This window comes from Ascaphus truei, chromosome 5, assembly GCF_040206685.1.
Source record: "Ascaphus truei isolate aAscTru1 chromosome 5, aAscTru1.hap1, whole genome shotgun sequence".
Lineage (NCBI taxonomy): Eukaryota > Metazoa > Chordata > Amphibia > Anura > Ascaphidae > Ascaphus > Ascaphus truei.
Window position 1 is genome coordinate 227,082,336 of NC_134487.1, and position 24,784 is coordinate 227,107,119.

Here is a 24,784-nt window from a genome sequence, read left to right on the forward strand (position 1 = left end):
GCTCATACATTTCTCATATATTGCTGGTTGACTACAGCAACTGTTTATTTAAGGACGAACATTTCTCTTACTCTGGCCATAAGATGAACGATCTGAGGGTTGCCATACTCAAAGGTAATCTTAAAACACCGAAAGAGAGACGGTTGAATGAATACAAATTTATGCAACTGTTCGGGACACTTAACGGTGGCCTAAACAGAGATCGAAATTACTGACACAAGTGAACTCTCTTCCCATGAGCGCTAAAGACCATGTCTGTACATACTGTGCTATATGTATGCACACACAGCTGTCCCTTACACATACCAATACTCCTTGTTTTTCCATCCCTATACACCAATAGGGACCACATAGTATCCACACACACTTTTAGTTATGCTACTATCTCTCACATTTCCACACCTACCCACACCATTTATATTAACTCCCACTCCACACACCCCTTTTGTAAAGCACTGTATACACTGTGGGCTCTCCATTCATTTATATTCACACAGATACACACACACACACACACACACACACACACACACACACACACACACACACACACACACACACTCTTACATCACTTACTTTCAGGAACCATTTAACACCTCTAGCCATAAATCTCATCCACACCGGGGGAAGGACAAGCACAGATAACATTCCAAGAGACACTGTTTTTAAGTATACCCTTTGCTTGCTTGCTTCATTCATTGTAACATCGCCAGAAGAAGAGATCAGTGTATCTCGAAAGCTCGCACAAATAAAAGCATTTCGTTTGCCACAGAACGGTATCATCTATTTATTTTTTGATTATATATATTAAACAAAGACAAAAAGAAGTGCCAGCTCCATGGCATAATATTGTTTGTAAAATTGACAATTTATTAAAAAGCAGAAAGTGGGCGCCAGGAATTGCACTCATTTCAAATAGTGAAAAAGCATTCAAGGGAGACAATCTGTAAACCAGCTGAGACTGTAGGAGGGTAGAAAGCCAGATATTGCTGTAGATATACACAAGCAGTAAATGAGGATACTTATCCGTGGCTGGATGGAAGATGGTAATCAGTGTAAGCAGAAGGGGTGGTGGTGTTAGGCAGGTAGCTGAAACACCATCCGGTGTAGTAGGAAAATATCCAGTTGTAAGATACTTCACTCCATGTGCCTGACTTGAAATCATAGTCCCAGCATACAGACCTTAGAGAATGTATATTAAAAAAAGATTTAACAAACATCAATACACGCCCTCCCCCCCCCCCTCTGCCCTAACACATACAGTACAATAATGTGCAAAATTACTATTATCCAGATATGGATACTAGATTATTTGCCCATTATTAAACACTACATTAGCATACCTAAATAAAGTAAATAAAAACAGTAGTCAGCTACTGTATTCCAATGAATACAAGCAGTAACAACATCAACATTGAATTAATAAAACCATTAACCAATGAAACCAATTAATTCCTAAACCAACTCAAAATGAATAGTAACACTAACAAATCAAACCAATGAATTACTACAACATTAATGAATGTAAACATTAAAAGACAACGAAATAAATTCAAACAATATCTGAAATAACCATAAAACGCTTTAGCTAACATAATACAAAATTATGAAAAAGAAAAAAATGTGCACAAGCGCTAAAGACTAAATATATATATATATATATATATATATATATATATATATATATATATATATATATAAAGGCTGCCTAGTAATACTGTCAGTACTGACAGAGAAAGTGAAAGTGAAAACAAAGAAAAACCTGGCGCCAAAAGTTCATTGGATAATCCTGTACTCCTCAGGGGATCAGCACACTTGCTTGACAGGCCATATAGGGAAAAAAAACACAAACAGACACAGATCATAGTGCAACACTGTAGGGTTAAAACAGGTCTACACTAATACACACACTGCACATATAACATAGAGACTCCTAGTGACTATAAAAACTAATTTATTAAATAAAAAGAACTATGCCATAAAATGGTTTGGACAAATGAGAACACCGCTGGTCATCCAGATGTGAAAAATCAGAGCCCTACTTACAAGCAGCAAGGCAAATACAGGCAATGCAACAAAGAGTCTTCCGGCTGCTGCTGATGTCTTTGCAGAGATGTAATTCCTGCTGCACCGTGACTTTCGTGCTTACTCTCCCTTCAGGGGTTAACAGGAACAGTGGCAGTGTTGGAAGCCTGCTTGTGGGGCTCACAGCTCTCCTCCACGTGAGGCTTCTCTCCTCACTTCCTCCTCCGGTTACACAGGCTGTCTCAGCGTGGACGCTGTTGTCTCGTCGTCTTCTTGGGCTCAAATGAGGCGTCACGGCCTTAAATAGGGCTTGTGACGTCACATTTAGCCTCAAAATGGTTAACAGCCACCTGATTGGCCATGGTTGAACCTCTTTAAATATCCATGAAAAACACAGTAAATTAAAACGATAAGTATCTCTGGAACTGGGTGATCCTAAGGAGCTCAGCGTTGGTTTACCATGCTAAATCAGAATTGCTGCCTTAACATTCTGTATATTACCATCTGAGATATTTTCCGAAACAACAACCCCTATAACCCCTTACATACACATACAGTACTGTATATGCACATCAATGATACTATAGGCCGGCGGGGGCGAGATGTGTTTGCAGCAGAGAGAGAACCGCTGCTCTCTCTGCGCAAACATCGGCACATTAAAAATGATTTAAAATACATTTTTATTCATAGTGTCGATGTGCAGGGGGTCGCCGGAGCTGAACCGCGTTGGTTTCAGGTCCGGGGACCCCCTGCTCCCCGAGATACAGGCCCCTTTATGAGGTGCCGGTATCCCTCTGCATTTAAAGGTCCCTGATCACGTGACCGCGGCATGTAAACAAAGCAGAGGGATACCGGCACCCCCTAAAGGGGTCTGTATCTCGGGAAGCAGGGGGTTCCTGGACCTAAAACCACAGCGGTTCAGCTCCGGAGACCGTCTGCACATCTACAGTATGAATAAAACACATATATAAATAAACACTCGTTCCTTACCTTTGCAGCTATGTGCTATGGTAACGAAGCAGCATGACTGTATTTTTAATAATATTGTACAGTGAGCAGGGGGTTCCCTGAGCCAGAAATCAAAGCTCAGGGGACCCCCTGCTCCTGCACAATATTATTAAAAATACAGAAATGCTGCTTCATTGCCATAGCTGATAGCCGCTAAGGCAATGAAGGGGTTAACCCACCGTGCCCGCTTTATTGTGGGTAGCGGGGGTGGGTGAAGGGGGTATTTGGCCCTTGGTGTGAGTTTAGGAATTGCGGGGGGGTTGCGGGTGCACTTAACCACTTCACGGCCGTAGCAGTTAATACCGCTACGGTCATGAAGGGGTTAACCCCTCCCTCTACCCCCCCGCAGGCCCTAAACAACCATCGTTGGGGCTAATACCCCCTTAACCCACCCCCGCTACCCACAATAAAAAAAATTCACACACAGCAGCCGCCCAAAAAATAAATCTAAATAAATAAATAAATACATGAATATAAATAAATACATTTAAAATACATTTTTATTCATAGTGTAGATGTGCAGGGGGTCTCTGGAGCTGAACCGCGTTGGTTTCAAGTCCGGGGACCCCCTGCTCCCCGAGATACAGACCCCTTTATGAGGTGCCGGTATCCCTATTGTAATGAGAGAGACACATGTTTATAATGAATATATATAATAAATAAATACCATATATTGATGAATATTATAGTAATGAGAACCGTTAGATTCTATCTACACTCTGGAGAGTGCATAAACCAGATTTATGCAATGATATCAATTCTCAGTAAACATGACAATATAAACAATTTAAAGAAGATATAAAGAAGATATAAATTACAAGCTTGCAATGATATTGTTCACATTCATTTGCAGAATGTATATGGTGCATAGATTTTATGCATCATAAATACAAAGTAAATGCAATGTATTGATTGGAATGTGAGGTTTTTCTTTGTCATTTGATGATTTAGATTGTAAGATCAGTTAGGATTATTAAAGGAAATTCATTGTAATGTAGTGTGTCTGTATGGAGAAGTGTTATTTGTAGTACAGTATGATTTTGATAACCCTTCTACATTTATTTGTATATTGGTTCAGCATGTGTGTGTATATACTGTGTGTGTATATATATATATATATATATATATATATATATATATAGAAAGAGAGAGAGAGAGAGAGAGAGAGAGAGAGAGAGAGAGAGAGAGAGAGAGAGAGAGAGAGAGAGAGAGAGAGAGAGAGAGAGAGAGAGAGAGAGAGAGAAGAGAGCGCACGCCCCATAGTGTAAAAACATATATTTATTGAGGGGAAGGGGGGGGGGGTACAAAATGCACTCACAAGGGTACAAGTTTTAAAAGCATATTGTGATATAATCACCACCATCCGGTAACTGCAACAGGTGCTGGAATGAACCCTCGGTCCCGAGATGATATTGAACCATGTAGTTTGCAGGATGTCCTGGGCTTGGTGATGGTAAGAAGCGATTTCCAAAGATACCAGGAACACACCGCCCTGCTTGGAGTTCTCTGCGATATCCGGCGCTTGATTCAGTTAGTTGCTGCGCTCCGTGATGACGTAATGTCCTGCGTCGACGTGATGACGCTCCCTGACGCGTTTCGTCACACACGGGTGACTTTTTCAAAGGGTTGTGAGACAGAGTGGTATGTCCACATATATATACCCTAATGGATAGTTAATAGTCCCTACAAGCAGCTGGGTATAATCGTTGAAGTCATAAGAGCTTAAGTGGCTGTCAGGTGAATCAATTATTGTAATGAGAGAGACACATGTTTATAATGAATATATATAATAAATAAATACCATATATTGATTAATATTATAGTAATGAGAACCGTTAGATTCTATCTACACTCTGGAGAGTGCATAAACCAGATTTATGCAATGATATCAATTCTCAGTAGACATGACAATATAAACAATTTAAAGAAGATATAAAGAATATATAAATTACAATTGGCACTTATAAGCCGTGAGGGTGTTAAAACTATAATGAATATAACTATAAAGTAGGGAATTAGTGCACATGCCAATAATTTCCCAGTTTAACAAGTGCCAATTGATAATGCAAGTTGTAACAAATAATAACAATGAATTTATCCCAGAACATCTATTGTGACTTGAAACATGTCCCAAACATAATATCTTGTAAGTAAGGCTTATATGCTTCTATATATCATAACATATAATGGCAACTAAATGCCAACTGGTAATTGATTATATATATATATATACACATGTATGCACACATAATTGCCAAGTATACAGAACGACGAAAAAACAATTGATACAACAAATATATAACCAATATAATGGCAAAAGAGGGTAAGTGTCCAGGTATGTATCTACATACAACAGTTAACTCCCATACAGACTATAATGGTCTGAACAAAATTATAAATACTAGTTTAATGAATATGAACCCTAGGGTCCTGTATGTTAATATAATAAATAATATTATCTATAACTGATTGTAGTGACGGGGGGTTTTGAATTTAAATACCACTATATAGGACAAATGATCTCAAATGATCTCAAGGAGCCCAAATAGATGATTTACATGAAGTGCAATTGCACACTTATATACAGAGTATATGTACATATATATATATACCACATGTATATTACCTGATTAAATGGAATGAAAAAATTATATAAAAATAAAAAATATAACAATATATATATATGGAATAAAAAAATATATAAATATATATATATATATATATATATAAACATATTCTTGATTAAATAATAACCAATGCTACAGGGACAAGGATGGATCTAGGTGAGATCCAGACAAAAAGATGGCAGAGGATCCAGAGGGAACAAACGAGCAGGAAGGGGTGTCTGCGGGAAGAGCTATACTAAAGTACTAACATCTAAGCATTCATTCAATCCTCCAGGGGTCAGGGTCCCCAACTGGTGGATCCAGAATGTTTCTCGCCTGCAAAGAATCTTGAAACGATCACCCCCCAAGGCACAAGGAGAAATGGACTCAAGTCCCATGATAGTCAAGGATTTAGGATCCTGACTATGGTGTGATTTGAAGTGTCGTGAGACGCTATGTGAATTTAAGCCCTTGATCACATTCCTCCTGTGCTCTAGGAAGCGGGTACCAAGTGACCTAGTGGTGCGCCCAACATATTGTAGACCGCATCCACACTGGATCAAGTAGACAATATATGTACTGAGACAATTTATTGAGGTAGTAATTGTATGTATTGTTCCTCTGCTGGCAGAACAAAACTGGGATTTTTTGAAAATGTGTCTGCAGGTGATACACTGGCTACGTCCACATGGGTGATTTCCTGAAAGGCCTGGACGAACAGCGACTTGGGATGTATTTACTGACCTCAGTTTGGTAGGAGCCACAAGATTCTTGATATTCCTAGCCTTCCTATAGACTATAGCCGCTATCTTTGGTATAGTGGCTTTCAAATGGGTGTCGCATCTGAGGATACTCCAATGGTTTCTCAGAATTGCATTAATCGATCTAAATGACTGATTGAATGTAGTTATAAACCTGACTGTGGATGGTCCTTTTTTCATATGTTCAATCGGAGCATCATAACTTGAACGTACCCCCCTACCTGATTTAATTTTAGATTTCTTCAGTAGAGCTGACATCTCCATGGAACTGGTTTTGTTGAGTGAGTCAGAGACCAGATCTGGATCATAGCCTTTGGATATGAATTTTTCACCAAGTAGTCTGGACTGGCTGGCAAAATCTACATCTCTGGAACACTTTCTCCGCAACCTGTGAAACTGGCCCAAAGGGACATTGTCGAGCCATTGTTTGTGGTGATTGCTGGACGCATGAACATAACTATTGACAGACACGGACTTAAAGTGCGTGATAGTGGTGATATTGGAGTCCGTGTCTGCTGTAAGAACCAAATCAAGAAATGCAGTGGATACAGCATTGATTTCGAAAGTAAATTTCAATCCAAATTGATTATCATTAAAGGAACTCAAAAGATCAGATAGAGCAGACTCTTCACCATCCCAAATAAGAATAATATCATCTATGAAACGGCCATAGTATACAAGACCCGCTCCAAGGTTGGTATTTTGCCACACAGAAATCTCCTCCCAGTGCTCTAGGAAGAGATTGGCGTAGCTAGGAGCGAATCTTGGCCCCATGGCCATTCCACAGATTTGTAGGTGATAATTATCTTGAAACAAAAAATAGTTGTGAGTGAGGATGAAGTGAATACTGTTAAGAATAAAGTGCTTGTGTTTGTCTGGAAAAGTTAAATCCCTGTCAAGCCAGTATCTAATCGCTTCAATCCCCTTGGCGTGATCTATACAGGTGTAAAGTGATGTGACATCACATGTAGCCCATAGATAAGTGGATTTCCACTGGATATCTGAGATGGAGTCTATGACATGGAGTGTATCCCTGATGTGGGACCTGAGCATAGCTACTGCTGCGACACACTTTATTCGAGCAAATACCCAGTATGTACCTGGCAGATACCTGGAATGCGCCGCTCCTCACCTCAGACAAGCCCCGTTGCGTTTGCCTTCCCAGCCATGGTTCATGCCTGGCTGACGGGTGGCTGATCTGTTAAATGATAATGATTAGGATTTAATAGGCTGCAATGCTTCGCGTGTCTACCAGATGGCATACATTCATGAATTGTAATGCAGTATATATATATATATATACTGTGCAGTATTGCAGCCAGCGGGAATAAAATGCTTCAATCCCTGCCTGGAAAATAACGCAATGCACTCGGGCAGAAAACAGTCACAAACCTCAATACACCGAGTATACCCGAATTCGTGGGACTAGCCGAGCTCGAATAAAGTGTGTCGCCAGTGTACATAGGGATGGAGAAAATAATCCACATACTGGGATAAGCTCGACGTCATAGACTCCACCCCAGAGACTATGGGCCTGCCAGGGGGATTGAGCAGGGATTTGTGAACTTTAGGTAAATGATAAAAAATGGGAGTGCGTGGATGTGTGGAATACAAAAACTTAAACTCTGCTTTTGATATAATACCATCACCCAGTGCTGTGGTAAGGAGTTCCTTCAAAGATAATTGATAGCTGTCCACTGGATCAGCATCCAACAAGGTGTAGGAGGCAGAGTCACCCAGGAGTCTGCGCGCCTCTGAAAGGTACGCAGATAAGTCCTGTATGACTATGCCTCCCCCCTTGTTGGCCTGTCGAATAACAATCTCATGGTTGGCCTTTAGTTTGTTCAATGCGTCCAACTCACCTTTAGATAAGTTCTGATTAAATTTTGTAGATTTAGAACATAATGACTCAAAGTCACGGACGACCAGATTGTAGAACGTGTCCACAAATCCCCCCTTAGATTGGTAAGGGAAGAAGACTGACCTTGGCTTGAATGGTGAGTGTATAATATTCAAATCTTCCTCCAAGTCTAATTCCACAGACCTGGTGGGATGAATGGACAGCTCCAAATCTTCTATTAAGGCTGATGATCCCGACGTCGAATCTGACTCACCCAACAGAGATGTCAATGCCTCAATACAGGCCTCTTCCTGTGTATTGAATACAACAGTGGTGGGGTTAGTCAATTTAGTATTAGACTCTTGTATGTTATAATGTCTATTCAAAGTTATTTTCCTAATGAAACTATTTAGATCAATAAAGAGTTGAAATGCATTGGGACCTGTGTTTGGGGCAAATGAAAGACCCCTCTCTAATAAAGATCTCTCATGATTGGATAAGGTCACTTTAGACAAATTGAATATGCTACTGGTCTCACGTAACATTAATCTTCTTCTGTTTTCCTTCTTCCTCTGGACAACCCTACCTGCTCTAACTCCTCTGCTCCTCTTTTTCCCTGACCCGAAGGTCTGTTTGGGGCCTCGCGGTCCCACAGGGGATATTGTTTGTCTGGATCTCTCCCTTTGAATCTCTTTTCCTGTCTGGGAGCATGGTCTAAAAAATTAGTAGACTTCTGTGTATTTTTGGGCTCCTTGGACCTGGCACCTTTACCAGTGTCCATAGACATCCCGTTCGCTCCCCGCACATCTGGAGTCCCAGATCCCTCACCAAAGTCCTCCGGAGAAACTTCTACCTCGAGGACTGAGTACCCACCCCCTTTATGTGCGAGGGTGGGATCCCTGGAGTGATCATGGGAACCCCGATGGACAGTGTGACCGGACGGGGTGTGACTGGATGTATCCATTGGTTGGTAGTTACCACTTCCTCGTGAACGAGAACCTGAGTAATATCTACCTCTTCTCTTGTAATTATAACTTTGTGTCCGTTTCCAGACCCTCACCTTATTGGTGGCATAGTCCTCCTTGTCACGATTAAGTTTGCTGTCTTTTCTGTCAATAACCTCTTTCTCAAAAGTGGTAACTCTTTTAGTTGTTTTATCATCGAATTCTCTAAATTCCTCAGTGTCACAATATGGTTTCAATAAAGTTTGTATTGTCTCAATCTCTAACTCTAATTCCTTTACCTTAGTATCTCTAAAATCTATTAAAAGCTTCATCAAAGAGAATGAACACTTGTCTAGTGTTTCATTCCATTCCCTGGTAAAAAGAGAGAAGGGGATGGGGGAGCACTGGTGGAGTAAAAAAGTAAAAAATATATATAATGCAATCTGATTCAGGTGTGTAAGACTCTGAATAGTGGATGGTGTGGATCTAAAATAATATAAACACTCACACGGCCTTGTGCAAATGCTTGCGCATCAAGGTATCTTTTACGTCCTCGCTTCTTTTCCTTGTAGATTCAGTCTCCGATTCTCGTCAGGGCTATTCTTTTCTTGATGTGATGTCTCTCGTCTGTTTTGTTCCTCTCCTTTTTCTTGCGTGTGGTGTCACCCTCAGAAGAAATACATGGGGATGTGAACCGCAAAAATAACAATATAATACACACAGGAATAAAAATCAAAATACAAATTTTTAAAACACTCACACGGGCATGTGTGGGTGCACTCAGGGGGGAAGTTCTAAAAGTCACATTCCCTGGTAAAATCTGCATTTGTTTCAGATGTGGGGGATTTTGTCACCCTTAAAACTCTTGGGATAATCTTACGGTCTACATAATCCTGTAAAGAATATGCATCCCACCAATGTCTCATCTCATCTTTCATTAATGTTTCCAATTTAAAAAAGTTACCCTTAATATCAACTTTATTTTCTGTTTCCATACAGTCTTCAATAACTGTTGATGAGATGAGTCCACTCCTTCTGGAGTACCTCTCTTTAGCCGATTGCATCATTATGATGGCTACTAAGTGGATCCCTCTTTCAATTAAGAAATAAGGCTGCTGCTGAAGGGGTTAATATAGTGACAAACAAAACAAAAAAGCAGCGCCTATACAGTAGGGATATGAATGTGTGGGTGTGTTATATTAAAAATGTGATTCAAATGTGTGTAATAAAGCGACTAGGTGCCTAACCTGGTGGGTGTATGTAATTCTAATATAATGGTGTGCTATAATATTAATTAATAAATTAATATATAAATGGTGATAAGTGACACCCAGTATTGATGCAATAGAAACAATTATACAAAAATACAGTATTATATTAGCAATAAAAAATAATAAAAAAATAATAAAAAAAACAATGAAAAGAGGGTGATACCAGTCCTCAAATTGAATGTCCAATGGAAGATAAAAATAAAGATATAAATAGGTGTTGGGGGTCTCCGGCTGCTCTCAAAGGATTAACCACATCCGAATGGAATCTGCAAAGGACAGAGAGGAGAGAGCGCACACCCCATAGTGTAAAAACGTATATTTATTGAGGGGAGGGGAAGGGGGGGGTAAAAAATGCACTCACAAGGGTACAAGTTTTAAAAGCATATTGTGATATAATCACCACCATCCGGTAACTGCAACAGGTGCTGGAATGAACCCTCGGTCCCGAGATGATATTGAACCATGTAGTTTGCAGGATGTCCTGGGCTTGGTGATGGTAAGAAGCGATTTCCAAAGATACCAGGAACACACCGCCCTGCTTGGAGTTCTCTGCGATATCCGGCGCTCGATTCAGTTAGTTGCTGCGCTCCGTGATGACGTAATGTCCTTGCGTCGACGTGATGACGCTCCCTGACGCGTTTCGTCACACACGGGTGACTTTTTCAAAGGGTTGTGAGACAGAGTGGTATGTCCACATATATATATACACCCTAATGGATAGTTAATAGTCCCTACAAGCAGCTGGGTATAATCGTTGAAGTCATAAGAGCTTAAGTGGCTGTCAGGTGAATCAATTATTGTAATGAGAGAGACACATGTTTATAATGAATATATATAATAAATAAATACCATATATTGATGAATATTATAGTAATGAGAACCGTTAGATTCTATCTACACTCTGGAGAGTGCATAAACCAGATTTATGCAATGATATCAATTCTCAGTAAACATGACAATATAAACAATTTAAAGAAGATATAAAGAAGATATAAATTACAATTGGCACTTATAAGCCGTGAGGGTGTTAAAACTATAATGAATATAACTATATAGGGAATTAGTGCACATGCCAATAATTTCCCAGATTAACAAGTGCCAATTGATAATGCAAGTTGTAACAAATAATAACAATGAATTTATCCCAGAACATCTATTGTGACTTGAAACATGTCCCAAACATAATATCTTGTAAGTAAGGCTTATATGCCTCTATATATCATAACATATAATGGCGACTAAATGCCAACTGGTAATTGATTATATATATATACACATGTATGCACACAGAATTGCTAAGTATACAGAACGACGAAAAAACAATTGATACAACAAATATATAACCAATATAATGGCAAAGGAGGTAAGTGTCCAGGTATGTATCTACATACAACAGTTAACTCCCATACAGACTATAATGGTCTGAACAAAATTATAAATACTAGTTTAATGAATATGAACCCTAGGGTCCTGTATGTTAATATAATGTTAATGTTTATATAATAAATGATATTATCTATAACTGATTGTAGTGACGGGGGTTTTGAATTTAAATACCACTATATAGGACAAATGATCTCAAATGATCTCAAGGAGCCCAAATAGATGATTTACATGAAGTGCAATTGCACACTTATGCACTCTCCAGAGTGTAGATAGAATCTAACAGTTCTAATTACTATAATATTCATCAATATATGGTATTTATTTATTATATATATTCATTATAAACATGTGTCTCTCTCATTACAATAATTGATTCACCTGACAGCCACTTAAGCTCTTATGACTTCAACGATTATACCCAGCTGCTTGTAGGGACTATTAACTATCCATTAGGGTATATATATGTGGACATACCACTCTGTCTCACAACCCTTTGAAAAAGTCACCCGTGTGTGACGAAACGCGTCAGGGAGCGTCATCACGTCGACGCAAGGACATTACGTCATCACGGAGCGCAGCAACTAACTGAATCGAGCGCCGGATATCGCAGAGAACTCCAAGCAGGGCGGTGTGTTCCTGGTATCTTTGGAAATCGCTTCTTACCATCACCAAGCCCAGGACATCCTGCAAACTACATGGTTCAATATCATCTCGGGACCGAGGGTTCATTCCAGCACCTGTTGCAGTTACCGGATGGTGGTGATTATATCACAATATGCTTTTAAAACTTGTACCCTTGTGAGTGCATTTTTTACTCCCCCCCTTCCCCTCCCCTCAATAAATATACGTTTTTACACTATGGGGCGTGCGCTCTCTCCTCTCTCTCCTTTGCAGATTCCATTCGGATGTGGTTAATCCTTTGAGAGCAGCCGGAGACCCCCAACACCTATTTATATCTTTATTTTTATCTTCCATTGGACATTCAATTTGAGGACTGGTATCACCCTCTTTTCATTGTTTTTTTTATTATTTTTTTATTATTTTTTATTGCTAATATAACACTGTATTTTTGTATAATTGTTTCTATTGCATCAATACTGGGTGTCACTTATCACCATTTATATATTAATTTATTAATTAATATTATAGCACACCATTATATTAGAATTACATACACCCACCAGGTTAGGCACCTAGTCGCTTTATTACACACATTTGAATCACATTTTTAATATAACACAATCACACATTCATATCCCTATAGGCGCTGCTTTTTTGTTTTGTTTGTCACTATATTAACCCCTTCAGCAGCAGCCTTATTTCTTAATTGAAAGAGGGATTCACTTAGTAGCCATCATAATTATGCAATCGGCTAAAGAGAGGTGCTCCAGAAGGAGTGGACTCATCTCATCAACAGTTATTGAAGACTGCATGGAAACAGAAAATAAAGTTGATATTAAGGGTAACTTTTTTAAATGGGAAACATTAATGAAAGATGAGATGAGACATTGGTGGGATGCATATTCTTTACAGGATTATGTAGACCGTAAGATTATCCCAAGAGTTTTAAGGGTGACAAAATCCCCCACATTTGAAACAAATGCAGATTTTACCAGGGAATGGAATGAAACACTAGACAAGTGTTCATTCTCTTTTATGAAGCTTTTAATAGATTTTAGAGATACTAAGGTAAAGGAATTAGAGTTAGAGATTGAGACAATACAAACTTTATTGAAACCATATTGTGACACTGAGGAATTTAGAGAATTCGATGATAAAACAACTAAAAGAGTTACCACTTTTGAGAAAGAGGTTATTGACAGAGAAGACAGCAAACTTAATCGTGACAAGGAGGACTATGCCACCAATAAGGTGAGGGTCTGGAAACGGACACAAAGTTATAATTACAAGAGAAGAGGTAGATATTACTCAGGTTCTCGTTCACGAGCAAGTGGTAACTACCAACCAAGGGATACATCCAGTCACACCCCGTCCGGTCACACTGTCCATCGGGGTTCCCATGATCACTCCAGGGATCCCACCCTCGCACATAAAGGGGGTGGGTACTCAGTCCTCGAGGTAAAAGGTTCTCTGGAGGACTTTGGTGAGGGATCTGGGACTCCAGATGTGCGGGGAGCGAACGGGATGTCTATGGACACTGGTAAAGGGGCCAGGTCCATGGAGCCCAAAAAAACACAGAAGTCTACTCATTTTTTAGACCATGCTCCCAGACAGGAAAAGAGATCCAAAGGGAGAGATCCAGACAAACAATATCCCCTGTGGGACCGCGAGGCCCCAAACAGACCTTCGGGTCAGGGAAAAAGAGGAGCAGAGGAGTTAGAGCAGGTAGGGTTGTCCAGAGGAAGAAGGAAAACAGAAGAAGATTAATGTTACCTGAGACCAGTATCATATTCAATTTGTCTAAAGTGACCTTATCCAATCATGAGAGATCTTTATTAGAGAGGGGTCTTTCATTTGCCCCAAACACAGGTCCCAATGCATTTCAACTCTTTATTGATCTAAATAGTTTCATTAGGAAAATAACTTTGAATAGACATTATAACATACAAGATTCTAATACCAAATTGACTAACCCCACCACTGTTGTATTCAATACACAGGAAGAGGCCTGTATTGAGGCATTGACATCTCTGTTGGGTGAGTCAGATTCGACGTCGGGATCATCAGCCTTAATCAAAGATTTGGAGCTGTCCATTCATCCCACCAGGTCTGTGGAATTAGACTTGGAGGAAGATTTGAATATTATACACTCACCATTCAAGCCAAGGTCAGTCTTCTTCCCTTACCAATCTAAGGGGGGATTTGTGGACACGTTCTACAATCTGGTAGTCCGTGACTTTGAGTCATTATGTTCTAAATCTACAAAATTTAATCAGAACTTATCTAAAGGTGAGTTGGACGCATTGAACAAACTAAAGGCCAACCATGAGATTGTTATTCGACAGGCCAACAAGGGGGGAGGCATAGTCATACAGGACTTATCTGCGTACCTTTCAGAGGCGCGCAGACTCCTGGGTGACTCTGCCTCCTACACCTTGTTCGATGCTGATCCAGTGGACAGCTATCAATTATCTTTGAAGGAACTCCTTACCACAGCACTGGGTGATGGTATTATATCAAAAGCAGAGTTTAAGTTTTTGTATTCCACACATCCACGCACTCCCCTTTTTTTATCATTTACCTAAAGTTCACAAATCCCTGCTCAATCCCCCTGGCAGGCCCATAGTCTCTTGGGTGGAGTCTATGACGTCGAGCTTATCCCAGTATGTGGATTATTTTCTCCATCCCTATGTAGCTATGCTCAGGTCCCACATCAGGGATACACTCCATGTCATAGACTCCATCTCAGATATCCAGTGGAAATCCACTTATCTATGGGCTACATGTGATGTCACATCACTTTACACCTGCATAGATCACACCAAGGGGATTGAAGCGATTAGATACTGGCTTGACAGGGATTTAACTTTTCCAGACAAACACAAGCACTTTATTCTTAACAGTATTCACTTCATCCTCACTCACAATTATATTTTGTTTCAAGATAATTATCACCTACAAATCTGTGGAACGGCCATGGGGACAAGATTCGCTCCTAGCTTCGCCAATCTCTTCCTAGGGCACTGGGAGGAGATTTCTGTGTGGCAAAATACCAACCTTGGAGCGGGTCTTGTATACTATGGCCGTTTCATAGATGATATTATTCTTATTTGGGATGGTGAAGAGTCTGCTCTATCTGATCTTTTGAGTTCCTTTAATGATAATCAATTTGGATTGAAATTTACTTTCGAAATCAATGCTGTATCCACTGTATTTCTTGATTTGGTTCTTACATGTCACGGTTGTGCTCGCCACAAATCAGGGTCGGACCGCGAGGCTGAGGTATGGTTGTAAAAGCACCGACCTTAGACCGCGCAGGCTGATCCGGATTGCGCAGTTCGAAGTCATAGGTAGCAGAATCAGGATAGGAGAAGACAGCATCGTCATTGTACAAGCCAGGGTCAGGAGAGGAGACATCACGAAAAACTTTGTTCAAGCAAGAGTTCGGCAACAGGTAGTCAGGAAGGCCCCGCTTCAGCTTAGGAGCGCGGGGTTGACCTCTGCACGTGCGGCGACCATGGCCCATGGTACTGGTCTCAGGAGGTGGTAGGCAGACCAGAGTAGCACACCGCCTAGCTGCACGGGTAAACCAGTGCACAGCGCAAGAGTCCTGAGCGGGCTGGGGAATCCTCCGTTACAGCGCAGGAACCAGGACACGGCCTCTCTATATTAGGGAAAGAGTAGGCCCCAGGAACCAGCAGACACGGACTCCAATATCACCACTATCACGCACTTTAAGTCCGTGTCTGTCAATAGTTATGTTCATGCGTCCAGCAATCACTACTTGATCCAGTGTGGATGCGGTCTACAATATGTTGGCCGCACCACTAGGTCACTTGGTACCCGCTTCCTAGAGCACAGGAGGAATGTGATCAAGGGCTTAAATTCACATAGCGTCTCACGACACTTCAAATCACACCATAGTCAGGATCCTAAATCCTTGACTATCATGGGACTTGAGTCCATTTCTCCTTGTGCCTTGGGGGGTGATCGTTTCAAGATTCTTTGCAGGCAAGAAACATTCTGGATCCACCAGTTGGGGACCCTGACCCCTGGAGGATTGAATGAATGCTTAGATGTTAGTACTTTAGTATAGCTCTTCCCGCAGACACCCCTTCCTGCTCATTTGTCCCCTCTGGATCCTCTGCCATCTTTTTGTCTGGATCTCACCTAGATCCATCCTTGTCCCTGTAGCATTGGTTATTATTTAATCAAGAATATGTTTATATATATATATATATTTATATATTTTTTTATTATTTTTTATTCCATATATATATATATTGTTATATTTTTTATTTTTATATAATTTTTTCATTCCATTTAATCAGGTAATATACATGTGGTATATATATATGTACATATACTCTGTATATAAGTGTGCAATTGCACTTCATGTAAATCATCTATTTGGGCTCCTTGAGATCATTTGAGATCATTTGTCCTATATAGTGGTATTTAAATTCAAAAACCCCGTCACTACAATCAGTTATAGATAATATTATTTATTATATTAACATACAGGACCCTAGGGTTCACATTCATTAAACTAGTATTTATAATTTTGTTCAGACCATTATAGTCTGTATGGGAGTTAACTGTTGTATGTAGATACATACCTGGACACTTACCTCCTTTGCCATTATATTGGTTATATATTTGTTGTATAAATTGTTTTTTCGTCGTTCTGTATACTTAGCAATTATGTGTGCATACATGTGTATATATATATAATCAATTACCAGTTGGCATTTAGTCGCCATTATATGTTTTGATATATAGAGGCATATAAGCCTTTCTTACAAGATATTATGTTTGGGACATGTTTCAAGTCACAATAGATGTTCTGGGATAAATTCATTGTTATTATTTGTTACAACTTGCATTATCAATTGGCACTTGTTAATCTGGGAAATTATTGGCATGTGCACTAATTCCCTATATAGTTATATTCATTATAGTTTTAACACCCTCACGGCTTATAAGTGCCAATTGTAATTTATATCTTCTTTATATCTTCTTTAAATTGTTTATATTGTCATGTCTACTGAGAATTGATATCATTGCATAAATCTGGTTTATGCACTCTCCAGAGTGTAGATAGAATCTAACGGTTCTCATTACTATAATATTCATCAATATATGGTATTTATTTATTATATATATTCATTATAAACATGTGTCTCTCTTATTACAATAATTGATTCACCTGACAGCCACTTAAGCTCTTATGACTTCAACGATTATACCCAGCTGCTTGTAGGGACTATTAACTATCCATTAGGGTGTATATATGTGGACATACCACTCTGTCTCACAACCCTTTGAAAAAGTCACCCGTGTGTGACGAAACGCGTCAGGGAGCGTCATCACATCGACGCAAGGACATTACGTCATCACGGAGCGCAGCAACTAACTGAATCGAGCGCCGGATATCGCAGAGAACTCCAAGCAGGGCGGTGTGTTCCTGGTATCTTTGGAAATCGCTCCTTACCATCACCAAGCCCAGGACATCCTGCAAACTACATGGTTCAATATCATCTCGGGACCGAGGGTTCATTCCAGCACCTGTTGCAGTTACCGGACGGTGGTGATTATATCACAATATGCTTTTAAAACTTGTACCCTTGTGAGTGCATTACCTGGCCTATACATTCAATACATAACCCCCCCCCCAACACCTACAGTACAATACAATCTGATAAGGTAAAAAAAAAAAAGAAAAACACAAAAGCGCACCAAGATTGAGATATAGAGTGTATTATAGACAAATAAAATTAGTAATATACACTTACATGGATAAAAACCCTTCGCGAAGGGTGTTGCTGGCTTGTTACCTTCATACAGCCAGTCTTCACACAAGTGCTTTTTTCAACAATCACGATCAAAAACTGAAAATGGGCAGGCATCTCCGGGACTACTATTGGGGGCTTCATCCGCCGTGCATGCGCGTCACGCAGGCCATCACGCTGACAACCGTGTGGAGCTGAATACGCAGCATAGCCAAAGACACAGTCCCAGCGCGCGGGGCTTGTTTGCAGAGATTGAAATCACCCCCTTTCATCCCATTTGTTGCCTCACCATAGAAGTCACGATCGTGATCAGGATCATTAAAGTTTTTATCCATGTAAGTGTATATTACTAATTTTATTTGTCTATAATACACTCTATATCTCAATCTTGGTGCGCTTTTGTGTTTTTCTTTTTTTTTTTTACCTTATCAGATTGTATTGTACTGTAGGTGTTGGGGGGGGGGGGGGTTATGTATTGAATGTATAGGCCAGGTTTATTTTTTTTACATTCAGGGTTTGTTCCGTGGTTCTGCGTGGGACCTCTGGAGACCACCTGTGGTTTCCTCGGGTATCTCACGCGTACCAGGCTGGTGGTTCCATGGGTGACACATGCGGGGATGAAGCGGTGGCCTCACATCTGTGGGGGCACCGCTGACCCGTAGGTGCGGGGATGATGATGTGTGGTCCCACTTCTGTGGGGGCACCGCGGACAAGTAGTGAGCACTCGTGAGTTCCCCAGACCCCCGTGGGAAAAACCCGAGGCCCCGCAGACACCTGTGGGTCTGACCCGGGGCTCCCAGACATCCGCGGGCCTACAGTGGGGACCGAAATGTGGCCCACGGTGACCCAAGGATACCACCTGGGGGCCTTGGTGCTGGCGGGACCCACCATCAGGCCTCCAGAACCTGTTTAAAAAGGGCTGCTGGTACCCTGTAAATCTGTCCAGGTGCCCCGCTAGCCCACCAGGGACTCGCGTGGGCCTGCGTTATGAACCCTGTATGTAAAAGAATAAATCATGTATTTATGGGGGGGCACAGGGGGTGGGTAATGTATTTAATAAATAGAATGATATTTATTGTGGGTCACTGTATTGTTTTTATTGTGGGTACTGGGGGTGGGGGAGGGGGTGTTTCCCCAACGGTATGTGGGTAGGCCTCCCTTGTGGTGATTAAGGGGTTAGGGGACATTACTTTGTACATTACTTTGTATGTTTTAATTTTTGTCTCTGTTTTGAAGCGGCGGAGGGGCCATGTGCAGGTGGGTAGTGTGTAGTGGGTGTGGGTGTGGTTATTTACACGGGATCCCCCTCCCCCTCCCCACATTTACATACAGTACACTGCACTCACAGAAACACAGGCAGGGAGATTTAACCGACACAATAGGGGGAGGGGGGCTTACACAGATTAGTCAAAGCAGGGAAGCTTAGCAGACACAATAGGGGGAGGTTTTTTTTACATAGATTACAGTCAAGGCAGGGAAGTTTAACACACACAATAGGGGGAGGGTTTTTTACATAGATTAGTCAAGGCAGGGAAGTTTAACACACACAATTGGGGGAGGGTTTTTTACATAGATTAGTCAAGGCAGGGAAGTTTAACACACACAATTGGGGGAGGGGGTCTTACACAGATTACAGTCAAGGCAGGGAGGTTTAACACACACATTAAAACATTGTATTTAATGTATTTATTGTTTATTCTGCCTTAACCCTTCATTGCCTTAGCGGCTATCAGCTATGGTAATGAAGCAGTAATTTCTGTATTTTTAATAAAATTGTGCAGGAGCAGGGGGTCCACTGAGCATTAATTTCTGGCTCAGGGAACCCCCTGCTCACTGTACAATATTATTAAAAATACAGAAATGCTGCTTCATTACCATAGCACATAGCCGCAAAGGTAAAGAACGATTCTTTATTGATGTGTGTGTTTTATTCATACTGTAGATGTGCAGAGGGTCTCCGGAGCAGAAACGTTTTGGTTTTAGGTCCGGGGACACCCTCCCTCTCGAGATACAGCCCCCTTTAGGGGCATGCCGGTTTCCCTCTGCTTTGTTTACATGCCGCGGTCACGTGATCGGGACCTTTAAATGCAGAAGGATACCGGCACCTCATAAAGGGGTCTGTATCTCGGGGAGCAGGGGGTCCCCGGACATGAAACCAACGCGGTTCAGCTCCGGAGACCCCCTGCACATGTACACTATGAATAAAAATGTATTTTAAATAATTTTTAATGTGCTGATGTTTGCGCAGAGAGAGCAGTGGATCTCTGTCTGCTGCAAACACATCTCGCCCCCGCCGGCCTATAGTATCATTGATGCGCATATACAGTACTATATGTGTACAGTACTGTATGTTAGGGGTTATAGGGGGTTGTTGTTATACAGTGTATATATATATACTGTATATATCTATATATATATATATATATAGTATCATTGATGCGCATATACAGTACTATATGTGTACAGTACTGTATGTTAGGGGTTATAGGGGGTTGTTGTTATACAGTGTGTATATATATATATACTGTATATATATATATATATATATATATACTGCATTACAATTCATGAATTTATGCCATCTGGTGTACACGCGAAGCATTGCAGCCTAGTAAATCCTGAACCATTATCAATTAACACATCAACCGCGCGTCAGCCGGGCATGACCCTGGCTGGGAGCGCGGCATTCTCCGGGTGAACAGTGTGACATTCCAGGAACATGCCAGGTACAAGCCGGTGATTACTTCGAATAAAAGCTGCCGCTGCTGTATATAAAATAAAATGAATGTTAAAGTCTTTTTACCTCTTCAGGTTTTTTTTTTTAAGAGGCGTGAAGCAGGTGGTATCTGGAGCTTAATCGCATTGATTTCAGCTCTGGTGACTCCGACAGCTTTTATATGTGAAACGCGTAGCTCACCACAAACGAGGCGCAACCGCTGGGCTGAGGTAGGGATTGGTATAGTACACAGACCACAACCATGAGGGCGCGTCTAGAGTGTAGGATAGTCTTGCAAGCAAGATCAGAGTCATAGAAGTCAGCATAAACGTGATACTTGCCGGGTCTTGGAGTGTACTGCTCCGACACACTTTATTCGAGCAAATACCCAGTATGTACCTGGCAGATACCTGGAATGCGCCGCTCCTCACCTCTGACAAGCCCCGTTGCGTTTGCCTTCCCAGCCTGGGTTCATGCCTGGCTGACAGGTGGCTGATCTGTTAAATGATAATGATTAGGATTTAATAGGCTGCAATGCTTCGCGTGTCTACCAGATGGCATAAATTCATGAATTGTAATGCAGTATATATATATATATATACTGTGCAGTATTGCAGCCAGCGGGAATAAAATGCTTCAATCCCTGCCTGGAAAATACCTCAATGCACTCGGGCAGAAAACAGTCACAAACCTCAATACACCCGGGTATACCCAAATTCGTGGGACTAGCCGAGCTCGAATAAAGTGTGTCGCCAGTGTAGAGTAGCGGATCGTTGGGGTACATAGCCGGAGTCGGAGAGAGTAGAGTAGTCATAGAGCCAAAGCCAGGGTCAGTGTAGGAGAGAGCAGCATCATCGTAATCCAATTCCAGGGTCAGTGCAGGAGAGAGTAGAGTCATCGTATCCAATCCAGGGTCAGCGCAGGAGAATATCACAAGGTACAAGTTTTAGGCAGCAGGATAAGGCAGACAGGTTCAAGGAGGTGAGGTTCAGCATCACACAAACTGGAGTTATGCTCGGCATGGTAAGGGAGTTTAGAGTATATTTAAAGGACCTCCCACCAATGGGCATCAAACATGAAGTGGGGCTGTGGTTCCTGATAGGCTGCTGGATCGTCCAAGTGCATCCTATTGCACAGACAATTGCGACCGCATCAGAGTGTGTGCGCGCACGGCGCACGCAACCCACACATCACGCAGGAGACCAAGTCGCGTGCCACGACACCCGCACCAGTACGGGGGCAGAGACCAGAGGCAGGCCCACAGAAACAGAGGAGGAGCGCGGAGCACAGCCGCACCGTGTAGTCCTGACGTCAGGGCGGGAATGAGGGGCGGAGACTGCAGACCGACGGGGAGACCACGCACACGCAGCGCATCAAGGCCGGAGGAATGGGAGGGCACCCTGTGCCCAGAGACAGAAGAGGCCGACGAAACCCGCGCAGTACCCGCGCGCCGCGCATAAGTACCACCATTAGGTTGCCTTTCTCGAGTGCCACGGGGATCAGATGGCCGAGTAAGGGTTAACAGGACAGAAGCACCAGAACGGTGAATCCTAACAGTACCCCCCCCCCTCCCCTAGGAGCGACCTCTGGGCGACTCCATGAAGGCTTCAATGGAAAATTCAAATGGAAGTTCCTGACTATTCTTGCCGCATGAATCCGATGATTAGGGACCCATGATCTCTCCTCAGGACCGAATACTTTCCAATGAACGGGATAATATAAGGAGCCTCGAGAGAATTTGGAATCCAGGATAATTGGATTTCGTATTCGGGCTGACCCTGTACTAAAACGGATGTGGTGGGGAGAACGGGAATGGAATGGAAACTTCATAGATGGACCTTTAGACTAATATTTTTTTAAGACAGCCAGACTTTGTCGCCAGGCTTAAATTTAGGGGCTGGTCTACGATGGCGATCAGCCTGACATTTCTGTTGCTCGACAGCTGATTTGATGTTCCTTTGAGTTCTTCTCCATAGAACTTGAAGTTCCCTGATCCTGTCATCAGCGGCTGAGACCCCTGAGGTAGAAACTGTAAGAGGAAGAGTAGCTGGATGGAATTTTTAATTGATGAAAAAGGGAGATTCAGTGGTTGATTCACTACGAAAGTTATTACCAATCGTCCTGGGAATCAGACACGAAGCACCAAATGAATTGCTCTAAAGACTGATTAGTCCTCTCCGTCTGTCCATTAGTTTGCGGGTGATACCCCGAAGAAAAGTGAAGAGATATGCCCAACTGGAGACAAAAAGAGCGCCAAAATTTAGATATAAACTGCAATCCTCTATCAGATACAATCACTGTTGGAATCCCGTGTAGACCAAAGATCTCCTTGATGAATATCTCAGCAAGTTTGGGAGAGCTAGGCAGGCCTTTGAGAGGTACAAAATGTGATTGCTCGGAGAACCGATCTACACCGTACCTGAGGGGCCCTCGGGCACCCAACCACCCTGGTGTCCACAAGGATAACAGCCCCACCCTTATATGTGGTCAGCGCTGCCACTATGGTGTGTGTATTCTTTTGGTGCACTTTTAGTATATAGGTACCTGCTTGGTGCTCCAGCACCCGGGCGCGCCGAGTAGACAACGGGAAGGATCCTCCGATCCAGCGATATCTTCCGCGACGAGTCCAACTCCGCGTGAGGTGGTATCCTGCAGAGTAATCCCACATGCAGATAGTCTCCCTCTCTCTCTCTCTCTTGCTCTTGCTCTTGCTCTGCTGATATGGTCCCAGACCCACACTAGTCAGGGCCGCGCAGCTTGCAGCTGTGTCCCTGGCTTATCAAATAGCTAATGGGCAGGGTCCCTACCTAAGGGACTGTCCCTGTAGCAGCCACAATCTTAGTGCATGAGTCGAGGACTAACTGGGGCTTAGGGGGGATCTGTCCTAGTGCAGAGGGTCACAGACCCCTGCACCTACCTCCTACACTGTACTTGCCCCAGCACCAACTGCCCTTCCTCTCCCAGTGCGCTCACACCTCTTCCTGGCTGCCTGCGATCCTCACAGCCCTATTGGTCAATTTGCGCCATGTGATCTGCATGCCCTTATGCCTACTGGGCGTTGTAGTCCCTTGCAGAGCCCTCCCCTACTGCCGCCGCGTGCATCTAGGGTACTGCGCATGTACAAACCTGTAATGGCCACCACTAATTCCTCTGCGCATGTGCGGGCCTCCGTGACGTGCGCGCGCCCACACAACATGGCGGCGCCCGGCGGAGGGAGCCGCCAATGAGTCCGTCGCCACCTGTACCTCCCCGCAACAGAGGAGGTAAGGAGTGGTGGTGAATCGGAGTACTGGAGGGGCCATGGGGGACCTTGCTACATATATATTTCCAAAGTATTTTGAATGTACAATTCAACATTACATAGCCATTAGCAATATATAAATTGTAAAATCTGCCAAAACATTTAAATCAAAAAATAAGGCGTTACATACTGACAAATAATATTTCAGAAAATTCACAAGGTGCCAAACTTAATCATTGCAATATTAAACTATACAGTAGGTGCAATGGTGAAAACTATAGTAAACAGACCAAAGTATTCACTAACTGAGAAAGAAAAGCATATTTTACTTTTTTTTAAAAGGCTCTAATGAGGCAATATAGCATATATAACAGGAGGAGGAATCTACTGTTCCAGAAGTCTTGTGGTTTGTTCAGATGCAACTTTGCAAACCTAAGCCGTGCTGCCATGTTCTTTTTAGAGAGAAGAGGCTTTCTCCTGGCAACCCTTCCATATAACCCATACTTGTTCAGTCTTTTTCTAATTGTACCGTCATGAACTTTAACATTTAACATGCTAACTGAGACCTGTATA

At 42.0% G+C, this 24,784-nt stretch overlaps 1 protein-coding gene across 5 annotated transcripts in view; it reads left to right on the top strand.

Moving 5' to 3' along the window:
- Window positions 1-24,784, top strand: part of LOC142495769 (A disintegrin and metalloproteinase with thrombospondin motifs 2-like) — a 1,094,144-nt gene that overhangs the window by 558,116 nt on the left and 511,244 nt on the right. The gene's annotated exons all lie outside the window — the stretch shown is intronic.